Source organism: Balaenoptera borealis, assembly GCF_965194805.1.
Source record: "Balaenoptera borealis genome assembly, chromosome: 4".
NCBI classification, from domain to species: domain Eukaryota; kingdom Metazoa; phylum Chordata; class Mammalia; order Artiodactyla; family Balaenopteridae; genus Balaenoptera; species Balaenoptera borealis.
The window spans coordinates 42282722-42295117 of record NC_138861.1 but is presented as its reverse complement, the minus strand read 5'-3'; positions in this window follow the sequence as shown (position 1 = coordinate 42295117).

The window sequence follows — 12396 nt, the reverse complement described above, 5'->3', positions numbered from 1 at the left end:
AAGTGATTCAGATATATATATATTCTTTTTCATATTCTTTTCCATTATAGGTTATGACAAGATATTGACTATAGTTCCCTGTGCTATACAGTAGGTCCTTGTTATTTACCTATTTTATATATAGCAGTGTGTATCTGTTAATCCCAAACTCCTTATTTATCCCTACCCCCCACCCCATCCCCTTTGGTAACCCTAAGTTTGTTTTCTATGTTTGTGAGTCTGTTTCTGTTTTGTAAATTAGTTCATTTGTATCATTTTTTTAGGTTCCACATATAAGTGATATCATATGATATTTGTCTTTCTTTGACTCACTTCACTTAGTCTGATAATCTCTAGGTCCATCCATGTTGCTGCAAATGGCATTATTTCATTGTTTTTTTATGGCTGAGTAATATTCCATTATATATATGTAACACATCTTCTTTATCCATTCATCAGTTGATTGACATTTAGGTTGCTTCCGTGTATTGGCTTTGTAAATAGTGCTGGAGACCAATTCTTATACTCACATTGCCCACAACCATTTTCTGAGGAATAGGGCATCATAATAACAGCTGACATGTACTGAGTGCTCATTGTAGGCCATTGTTCCAAGTGCCCATGGATGTTACCTCATGTAACCCTCACACCACGCCATCAGGTAGTACTTTTAATAGCTGCAGAGGAGGAAATAAAGGCACAGGGAGGTTAAATAACTCACATGGGGTCAGCTTTAGAGATGCTGTCATGGGCCCCCTCAAAATTCATATGTTTTTGAACAATGAAGACCTAACCCTGGGACCTCAGAATGTGACTGTATTTGGAAAAAGGGTCTTTAAAGAGGTAATTAAGTTAAATGAGGTTGTTAGGATGGGCTTTAATCTAATATGACTTGTGTCCTACAAGAAGAGAACATCTGGGGCTTCCCTGGTGGCGCAGTGGTTAAGAATCCGCCTGCCAATGTAGGGGACATGGGTTCGAGCCCTGGTCTGGGAAGAACCCACATACCACGGAGCAACTAAGCCCGTGTGCCACAACTACTGAGCCTGTGCTCTGGAGCCCACGTGCCACAAGTACTGAAGCCCGCGCGCCTAGAGCCCGTGCTCCACAACAAGAGAAGCCACCACAATGAGAAGCCCATGTGCCGCAACGAAGAGTAACCCCCACTTGCCGCAACTAGAGAAAGCCCACGTGCAGCAACGAAGACCCAATGTAGCCAAAAATAAAATTAATTAATTAATTTTTTTAAAAAAAGAAAAAGAGGACATTTGGACACAGGCAATTACAGAGGGAAGACCCTGTGAAGACACAGGGAGAGAGTGGCCATCTATAAGCCAAAGAGAGAGGCCTCGGAGAAATCAACTCTGCCAACACCCTAATCTCAGACTGCTGGCCTTCAGGACCCTGAGAAAACAAATTTGTGTTGTTTAAGCCTCCCAGTACGTGGTCCTTTGTTATGGCAGCCCTGGCAAATGAATACAGGTACATAGTGAGTATTGAAGAAAGATCTGGAGACCCTGTGCTTCACTAATGAGCCCACCAATCTGGCCCTGCCATCGCTGGGGGACAACTCGAGGAGGCAACTGCTCTGGTCCTCTGGGAATCTGGTGTCCTCAGGGCTGGGCACATCCTAGTAGATAGAGGTATTCATCCTCATCACACAGAAACTGTGATGCCCTGGCAGACACCAGGCACAGCTCATGGAACTAGACTTTTTCATTTGCTGATTCATTGATTCACTCAACCAATGATACTGATGCCCGGGCACTGTTCCGGGAATATAAAGGTGACCAGATAGTCTCAGGGTAGTCATCATATAAAAAATGTAAAATTTATTTTAATCGGGTAAACATACTAATAAAATTAAAATAATCTATAGGGTAAGAATTAAAAGGGAGAGCTGTACAGTGCAATGGAAAGAGATGACAGGGGCAGTTAACCTAGGAAGGGAGGGCAGAAAAGGCTTGAGCTTATAAGAGGTACAGGATGGAGTTAACTAAGCACAGAGGAGAAGGACTAGGATTCCAGGCAGAGGAAACAGCCAGGGCAAAGACGTAAAGAAACGGACTCACACAGCAGCCCTGCTTCCCGGACGCCTGCAGAAGGGAGGAAGGAGAGATGAGAACGGAGGAAAACAAGAAGGCGGAGGAGAGGAGACAGACAAGAAGGCAAGGAGAAAACTAACATAAATTGAAATCTACAAGCCAGGCAATGTGCTTGGCATCTTCACACAACGCGGCTCATATTTTCCACCATCACAGATACAGCTACATAGGACCAGGGGGAGGCAGGAGAGGTGCCCTCACCCGACCCTGAGAGAGACGCCTCCTTCAATTTACACCGCAGGTGCCTCACGCTAGCCCCAATCCTGCAGCTCCACCGGCACTGGTGGTCTTCCTTATCACTGTGGCCTGGCCCAGCTGGGCAGGAGCCCCACGCTGCTCGCAGCCAGCTCACCCTTGGAAGCAGGGCATCAACCCAGCAGCGCTCTTGGAAAGCTTGCCATGCACAACCAGTTAGGCCCCTGGACTGTCCCCGCAGCTAGCTACCACAGGCTACGCATTCCACTGCCTGTGTGGCCTCCCTGCAGGACTGTGAACAAAGTCCAGGGGGGCTGGTGAAGATAACAGGAGGTCAGGAATTGGCGGAATGTGATGGGAAGTGCTGAAGGATTCACATTCTCGGGCAGAGTCCAAGATAGCAGAAAGAATTTATAGACCAAAACCAAGACCCGGAATATAAGCAGAGAGATAAACTGGGCTATTTTAAATTGCTGCCCAAGAAGTGCTTTCGTGCTATATATATATACCAACAGAAAAAGAGAGAGGAAAGCAAGGGCTTCAGCTCAGATCAAAAATATTTTCACAGACATTTACATGCCACTTTCAAAAGGCCCGGTAGCACTTAGGTCAAAGAAATTCCTTTTATTTTCTATAATTCACCATTGCTCTTAGCTCTGGCACTTTCCTCCCTCTTTTACTAATGAACACCAGTAACAGCTAAATGAATTTTGCTAACACAATATCTCTGAAAGAACTGAAAGCCTTATCCTCTACCTAGATCAGCATTCATATTAAAGTCCACAAGGGAACTTTGTTTTAAAATTTGATTCTAGGAAAAGCTTTGTTTCCTTTCTAATAATAAAAGCTACAGAACTTACTGTTTCCCCTTTTACCATGACTACCAGGAAGCTCAGATCATGGTTAAGATTCAACTGTTGCAACTATGTTTGTCCTTATGCTTGTAATTACCATGCCCTTGATTTGGTCCTGATTTTCTATTTCCTATTTGTACTTATGGCTTCTGTGCACATATTTTTGTTGTGAATTGCCGTACATTCTTTGGTTAAAGAGAGTATAAATTTTCAAAAAGCAAGTTTTATTATCTGTCCTAGGACCAAGTTTCTCAAACTAAGAATTCCTAAACAACCCCTGTCTTCAGTCATTGTTTTAACAACCTTGGCCACTCTGACTTGACAAAGAGACGTTGTCTTAGCAGAGCACCTCTAGCCTCCACAGGAAATAACTTGAATGCAAAATGTATTATTTATCTACTGCTACAGTTAAAAGAGCTTAGCAGCTTAAAACAACCAACATTTATTATCTCACACGGTTACTGTGAGTCAGGAACGTGGGAGCAGCCAAGCTGGGTGGTTCTGGACTAGAGTCTGTCGTGAGATTTCGACCAAGATGTTGCCCAGGGCTGCAGTCATCTGAAGCCTCGAGAGTCGTTTTCTAGAGAGGCTGCCCTACCCGCCCCACCAAACCCAGTGCCAGCCAGTGATGCAAGAGAGAGAGCAAGGCTAAGCCTCAGGCCTTTTATGTCCTAGTCTCAGGGATCAGGCATCACTTCCACCACTTTCTATTCATTAGAAGTGAGTCACTAGTTAGTACAGACCAACCATGCTCCAGGGAGGGGAAGTAAAGCACCATGTATTGATGGGAGGAGTATCAGAAAATTGGGGGACATATTTTTAAAACACTGCTCAGACTATAAAGCTACTTTCATTTTTTAAAAAGTACATACATACACCAAGGCACAGCTTGGTATCTAACATGCCTTTACCTAAATGCAAACCAGGGCAGGAAAAAAAGGTTGAAAAAGAAAATGCTTTTCCTCAATGTATGTGCTGAGGGCAAGCATCCTGCAAAGGCATTGCTCCACGCAGTTCCAAACACTGGTGTACGTGGGAGAGAGAACAAGTCCCCAAATGGAGAGGGAATAAAGAGAGAAGGCTAGACATTGCAAAAGGAAAGAAAGGGATTATGTTTCCAGCCAATCTGAAAAGTCAGCCTCACTTGAGACCAGAATGGAAGACCAAAGCCAAGGTGATAAGGTCTAACGTATCTATAAATTACTCTCATCTTTTGTCAAGCCTTCTAGTTAGTCCCAGGTGAGAAAAATGAGTGGTGACTCAGAAAGCAAGGTTGGAGATAAGAGCTGAGTTCACCTCCGGAGGTGATGAGGGGTGCTGGTGAGAGGGAGGGGGAGGGGTTAATCACAGCTTGAAATGTGATCCACATTGCCAGGAGAAATCTAGTAACTCCACTCGGCCAGATGCCGGCTGCCCGGTGTATCCCCCTGCTGTTCTGGATCCATGTTGCAGGCATACTTATCTTCTCAGTAGTCTAAAGATTGCCCCCTCAGAGAGAAAGAGGCAACTGGAAGGTAGGGATCTTTCGAATTCATCTTACCCTGTTTATCTTTGAGAATGAACAGCTAGCGCTGAGGTCGATCCACAAGATAGCTAGGTTGTTCTTCTCCTTAAAGTCATCTTTGCTCTTGCAAAATTGCCATAAAATACTCCAATACGCACCAGCTAAATAACCAGCTCCGTGAGGTGTGTAACATTCTTGTCATGTGGGAATTAACTAGCCTAAAATATGGACAAGCTAGGGAGTATATCATGGATTAAAGCATGTGGTTTCGAGTTTTTTTCTGTATTAAGAAATCCAGGTACCTAAGGACATTCCATTTGTTCGTTCAATCGCATTTCACTGCACGTTGACCCTTCCCCCGGCTCACCCTCCCCCCACCAGGCCCACCTTCTGACCCAGCAGAGGGCATTTCCCTTATGGGTGCAGATCTTGGGAAGGGATCCCAGGGATAGGGATGGGGCATGAAAGGGAGAAACGGGAAGGAAGGGAAATCAATACAAGGATCTTGAGGTCGTGGCCACCAGGTAAGGGGGAGCACTCATTTTTGGGCTCTCACCCGCTCACTGGTCAAGAGCTGCAATAAACCCTTCACATTTCCAGGTCCTATGGGAAGCGTATCCATGCAAGGACCCCGGCAGGCACCAAACAACAAGTAAGGGACTTCCTTGGTGGTCCAGTGGCTAAGACTCCGAGCTCCCAATGCAGGGGGCCCGGGTTCGATCCCTAGTCAGGGAACTAGATCCCACATGCCACAACTAAGAGTTCACATGCTGCAACTAAAGATCCCGCATGCTGCAACAAAGATCCCACATGCTGCAAGTAAAGATCTGGTGCATCCAAATAAATAAATAAATAAATAAATAATTTTTTTTTTTTTAAAGCAAAAAACAAAAAAAATCACCAAGTAAGAGAAGCCTTAGGGCAGCTGAGGTGAGGCACTGTGAGGTAGCTACAGCAGTGACTCACTGAAAAGGTGAACATGGGCTGTGAGGGAGGGCCCTAGATGTGACCAGACAGTGACCAGACAGAAGGAAGGGATAACAATTCGGAGGCCATGACTTCTGCAGTCATGTAGCCAAAGGTGACAGGGACCTGAATTCATGCCATATCTGTGGGGACAGAGAGAAGGGAGCCGCTGGGAAAGCCATTTCAGAGAGGGCCTCGCAGACTAGACGTGGATGAAGAGAGACAAAGGCAGTAAGACTGAGGATGCTTCCCTGGGTTCTCACCTGGCTGCCTGGGCAGCAGGTAAACCAGAGAACAGAGGAGGAGGTCGGGAAGTGAGAAGCCTGGTGAGGGCTGCAAATTAGGGAGGATCCTGAGAGCAGATGGAGACCAAGGCTTAGGGAAGAGAACGCAGAGTGCCAATGATGGCCCAGCTGACGTGAGAGGCTGTAAATTACATATTATAAGGGCCCCCATGCTGCAGGATGTTGACAGTTTCCACAGATCGAATATAGGAGCAAGTCATGTTGACAGAAGATCTGATCCATGCTTGGGATTTAATTGGGTGGGTCTGGAAGGACAAAGGAACAAAGAAACTGAAGATATGTTAAGAGTATGAGAAACGCTAGACCATTTATTACATTCTTAGGATGGGTTCTTCTAGATCATGTTTGCAACTTTTTCATATGTTCCATATTCTTAAATTAATACATGTAATATGGTAATTTCTCCTGTCTGTGACCCGAAAAAGAAAAGTGATGTATCCAATGTTGGTGCGATTGAATATTTACGATCCCCCCCTACCCCGCAATGTTTTTTTAAATGGCCTTGGACAGAAGTCTCTAGCTGGCTTCCCAGGCAGCAGAGATGAGCTCCTGGGTGACTTCCTCAGAAGGGCTGAAGTAATGCAAGTTTACAAGGCACTTCCTTACCTGGCCGCCCACCATTGGCGCTCATCTGTCCTGGAAATGATGGGTGTATCAAAGCCGAAAGGGCTGTGAGCTGCTCTCCCTACTCAGGGCTCCATTGGCAAGGCTTTTCTCCATAGCCATGTTTTGGCTTTTCTTCTTTATTATCTGAGTTTTTCCCCTCCCTTTTCCCCCTTCTTCCTGCCCTTCTCTCCCCCTGCCTTCTCCAGTCCCTGGTGCTGAAAGACGACAAGAAACTCTTGAATCCACCCCAGCACGTCCCTGGAGGTCAGCTCCTGGAGGACCACGCTGGTTTTATAAGTGCTCCAATTACCCCGAATGGAGCTGAGGTCCTGGGTCCTGCAAAGCTGTAGACGGGCCCCCTCTGCCCCGACACGTGCGTTCCCTTTCAGGCTGGAGCCCCTGCTATGGTCCCTATGTAAGGTCACGGGGTAAGGGCACTGCAGGACCTTAATCCAACTCTGCTGAAAGCTCTAGGGCTTTTGTTTTCTTTGGTTCTTTTTTTAAGGCCATCTCTGTTTATGTGAACATTATTTCATCTAGAGTGAGTTTTCAAAACCTTGGCATTTGCTTTAAAGGTAAGTCTGCTTTGAAGACTGGTGGAAATTTCAATCATATTCCTATTCATAGCCAAGGAGTGAGTGGGAACTAAAAATATCAGCATTTTGGATTTTTTTTTTTTTTTCCTTCTGAAGCCCTGAACAGAAATGCAGCAATTCCTCCGAGGGAGGGGGTCTGGCTCCCCGGTCCCATCGCTGGCACACGGCCTCCTCACCACTTGCACCCAGCCTTGGGGTTAGCCCCTGGCTCCAGGAGGCCCACGACTCTCCCACCAAAGCACCCAGCAGTCTTCAAGGCCGTCTTTCTAAACATGTAAAATGAAGCTTCCTAAATACATTACAAATTTAACCAGCGAGACAATTTGGCTACAGAAAAACCTCAGAGCAGTCAGGATGTTCAGGGTATTAAAAGCCAAATTAGCTGACAACTATCATCTCCATCGCATGTGACATCAAGCAGCTCTAAAAGTTATTAGCAAGGCATTGTGGCCAGAGAGAGCTCCGTGATGCTTTCAAGCCCACATTCATTACTCATTGGCTGGTTCTGCCGTTGCCCTTACAGGGCGGTCATAGTCTCTAGGCATGAGCAAGCCAAGCAAGTGTGGGGTTGCAGATATTTTACTTGAAAGATGATTCTATCACAGACGCTGATTTACCACTGATGGCTTCTTGTGAGTCCAGCTTTCTAAGAGAGGAGTGGTTCCTTTAAAAGAAAAAAAAAAAAAATCTCCGAAATCTGTCAACATTTTTTTAAAACCAGATCTGTCTTTTGGAATTAGATTTAAATTAAGACAAGATGACTCAGTCTGTCAATGCCTCATTAAAAACAGAGATACCTTAAGAAGGCCAGAAGTTTGGACGTTAAGAGGTTGGACACAGATCGTTCTTCCATTTCTGGAGCTCTGCTCTCCCCAAGACAAAGGCATCTGGCGAAGTTCTCTATTTCTTGCCCAAAAGGGTCAAGTTGCCTCTTGGCAGTGAGGGTACACATTCTGATTGACAGGCTGAGTTAACAGTCCGTAGCCAAGGTAATAATCATTGGGTAGGACCATATCAAAGCTAATTATTAAAGTTAATTAACAGGAAGTTTAATGAACTTATCAGCTATCCAACGGTGGAGAAACTGCCAGAGGTCACTTCGGAACTAGTCAGTCCTCTGCTGTTTTATTTTAGGTTAAGGACAAAGCAAGAAAATATTTACCAATGATACAGAACAAAAGGAAAAATTGCTAAAGATCAGAAACACCATGGTAACACTCTATTCTGAATGCTGCGCTGTGACCAGAAGACAAGCGCTGAGGGTAACAATTTCTGGTAAATTGTATTAGATAATGCTTGTCACGGAGATACAAGCAACTGAGCCATTGTTTCCTTACTATGAACTGATCACTTCCTTCCATTTAAAATCTGAGGGAAAGAAACTCATCCACATGAAAACAAGTCGCTTTTTGGATCAATTGCCTAAGAGTTTCTGTCGACACAGAAGACATGATGCCCGGTTGAAATGAGAGCGGCTGATGATCATAGTAGGCGCTCCCCACTTACCTTTGTGTCTATCCATCCCCACCCAGGCCTGTCTTTATGAATAGATTCATCCTTACTTTGTGGCCAGAAAAAATTAGTGGTGATGGAATACATAAATACCACCTGTAGGTTACTGCCTATTTGACATTGGGTAAGTTCATCCAAATCCACAGAGGAAAGGACATGGATTTGAGGTCAGACTGATACAGACTCAACACCTGGCTCTGCTACCTACTAGCTGTGTTACTCAGGCAAGCCCCTGGGGCCTTCTGGACCCACCTTGCAACGTAGTTGTACGAAATAGCGGTGATAGCGTTGATTGACCTCACACTGTTTGGCATTGAGTAGGAGCTCTGTAAATCATATGTTTAAGTAACAAAGAGCAGAGGGCCCACTGATTTACTAATTCCTTTATTTGTATATAATTATGGAGCACATTCTTATGTTCTAGGTCCTGAAGGAGCAGCCCAAGGTTATCTGGGATTAGATTCTCACGATGACCCCTCTGGACCCTGGGGAAGTGTTTGGGTCATTCCACCCTGCCCAGGATCTTATTCCATTGAGTTGCTATAGAGTAGTGGTTCTCAAACTTTTGATCTCATGGCCCCTTACAACTCTTAAAAATTACTGAGGACTCTGTATTAGTTTTCTTATTTCTGCTGTAACAAATTTCTACAAATTTAGTAGTATAAAACAGTGAAATTTTATTACCTTACAGTTTTGAAGGTCAGAAATCCAAAATCAGTCTACTGGGTTAAAGGTAAGATGTCAACAATGCTGATTCCTTCTGGAGGCTCTGAGGAGAGAATCTGTTTCCTTGTTTCTTGTAGCTTCTTTTTTTTTTTTTTAATGTATTTATTTATTTATTTATTTTTGGCTGCATTGGGTCTTCGTTTCTGTGCGAGGGCTTTCTCTAGTTGCGGCAAGCGGGGGCCACTCTTCATCACGGTGCGCGGGCCTCTCACTATCGCGGCCTCTCTTGTTGCGGAGCACAGGCTCCAGACGCGCAGGCTCAGTAGTTGTGGCTCACGGGCCCAGTTGCTCTGCGGCATGTGGGATCTTCCCAGACCAGGGCTCGAACCCGCGTCCCCCACACTGGCAGGCGGATTCTCAACCACTGCACCACCAGGGAAGCCCTCTTGTAGCTTCTTGAAGCCACTTACATTCCTTGACTCACAATCCCTTCCTCACATGGCTCATCTCTGTATCTGTCATCATCTCCTACTGCTCCCTCTGAGCATCTCTCTTCTATAAGGACCTATGTGATTACATCACCCCCATCCAGCTAATCCAGGTTAATCTCCATCTCAAGATTCTTGATTTTCATCACATTTGTAAAGTTCTCTTTGCCATATAAAGTAACATTTACAGGTTCTGGGGATTAGGACGTGAGCAACTTTTTAAATTGTATTTTCTTAATTGAAGTATACTTGATGTACATTATTATGTTAGTTTCAGTTGTACAATATATAGTGAGTCAACATTTAAATACATTATGAAATGATCACCATGATGAGTCTAGTAACCTTCTGAGGATGTGGATAAGTTTAGGGGGCCACAGTTCAGCCTACCATAGATCCCAAAGAGGTTTTGTTTATGTAGATTATATCTATCAGTGTCTGCCATGTTAGGAATTAAAACAGATTTAAACAGTATTTATCTATCAATCCACTAAAAAATAACAATAACAAACCCACTATAGACTAACATAAATGACATATTTTAATGAAAAATAATTTCATTTTCCAAAACAAAACAAAAAGGCAGTAAGAAGAGTGGCATTATATCACATTTTCACAAATCTCTTTAATGTCCAGATTAATAAAAGATAGCTGGATTCTCATATCTGTTGTGATATTTTTTGGTTGATGTATATAAAGAAAATCAATCATCATAGAGATATGTAGTTGGAAAAAGAAGAAATATTTTAATAACCTTGTCATATAATTATGGATATTCTTCTTGGATACTACACCAAAACTCAACAAGAGGTAGTATCTTAAAAGTTAGTTGCAATGTGGAATACGAAAACATATCCATGAACTTTTCCTACTCTGTTATAGTAAACCCATTAGTCTACTTTGAATCCACTTTGAATGACTCTTTTATCCATGCATGATTTTAGAACATTGTATTATAACACTGGTCATTGGAAAATATTGGTTCACTACATTATGCTGATCTTCTACATATGGACACATTTCATTACACAATATTTAAAAATTAGCCATTGTTATCACCATGAGTTTATCAGAAAAGTCTTTAAGAATTGGGAAGTTGTCAACAGGTTTTCTAAAATTCTAACTTTTCTAATTTTTGCTGGAAAACCCAAAAGTTGTCTCTGGCAACAAATATTGTCAGTTGTTTACCTTGAAGTGACAGGCTCACGTAGTTCATTTTGGAAAAAAAATGTTTGCCTAATACCTGGGTCTGAATAGCCATAGTTAGTCAGTTCTTCTTTCAAATAAAAAATGATAATCCATGGGTGGGGGGTTGGGGAGGGAGGAGGGGAGTGGCTAGTTAACTTACAACTTAAATAATCACACAAGTGTTTTTTCCTTGAGAAAATCATCATAATTGGATATGCAACCAAGGGTTTATGCATACGTCCCACTTTGTCACACAACCTATTAAATAGGCAAATACTCAAGAGTTGGGAATGAATAAAAGTCATAATTTTTATTGCTTCATCAAGAACATTCTTAAATGGAAATGGCCTTGGTTTTATAGTGGTTTTTAATGTTTGTTTATTTTACTGTGAGTTCCTGGCAGTTTGGTACCACTACCTTGATTGGTGCTAAGGAATTAGCAGTTTTACCCACAATTGTCTTTGCAGCATCACAGTAAATGTCCAGAAAAAACAAAGGCAAACACATTAGTCTTATTATTTTGATGTCTACAGACTCCCTGAAAGGTCTCCTCTATTCCAAGAAAGTGTTTGCTCTCTGGGGCTGCCTCTGTGATATCTACCAATCAAAAAGGCTCCAGATAATTTCTACTTGATTCCCTGTATCTTGTGGTATTGGATTCTTCAGGGCAGCAGTTTCTCACAGTGGGATAGGCAGACCCCTGGGGATTCCCAAGGCCAGTCAAATAGACATAGAATAGACATAGCCTTGGTGATTAAAAGGTCATTCAAATAATATGTGCCAATGACACTGATAGTTTCTGTTGATTTTGTCTTGTCCTTAAGTCTTTAGGCCAGTTCTTATTTTCACTGTGAAGGCAGCTTCAGCAAGGTTTGGAATTTGAGTTGGCTGGAGGGCAGAATATGTTCAGAACCTTCTTGCAGCTATTTCTTAAATAGGAATAACCTACATAATGCAATCCATCTTGGAGACATTCTGGTTTGCAGCCCCAGAATCACACTGAATCTCATGCCAGGAGGCCTCACTAACTTTGATTGCTAAGGAGGAAAAAATAGATCATTAAATAGCAGGGAAGACCAGAATGATTTCTAAAAATAAATACTAATTAGATACACTTTTTTAAAACAAATGCTTAGTTCCTTGTTTTTCCCTTCAATGTTAATTTATGGCATTCCTGCCTGTTATTAATAAACCCTTCTTACCAGTGTTGGTAACTTGGTACTTTATAAACACTTTTAGATACGTTATCTCATGTGATTCTTACTATAAATCTAAAAGGAACACCTAGTTTAGAGATTAATCAAAAAAAAAAAAATTGAAGGTTCAGGAAAGTTAAGTGACTTAACCAAGTACCCTCTCTTAGTTTTCTATTGTTGTGTAACAAATTACTGCAAATTAGCGGCTTACAACAACACAGATTTACTATATCAAA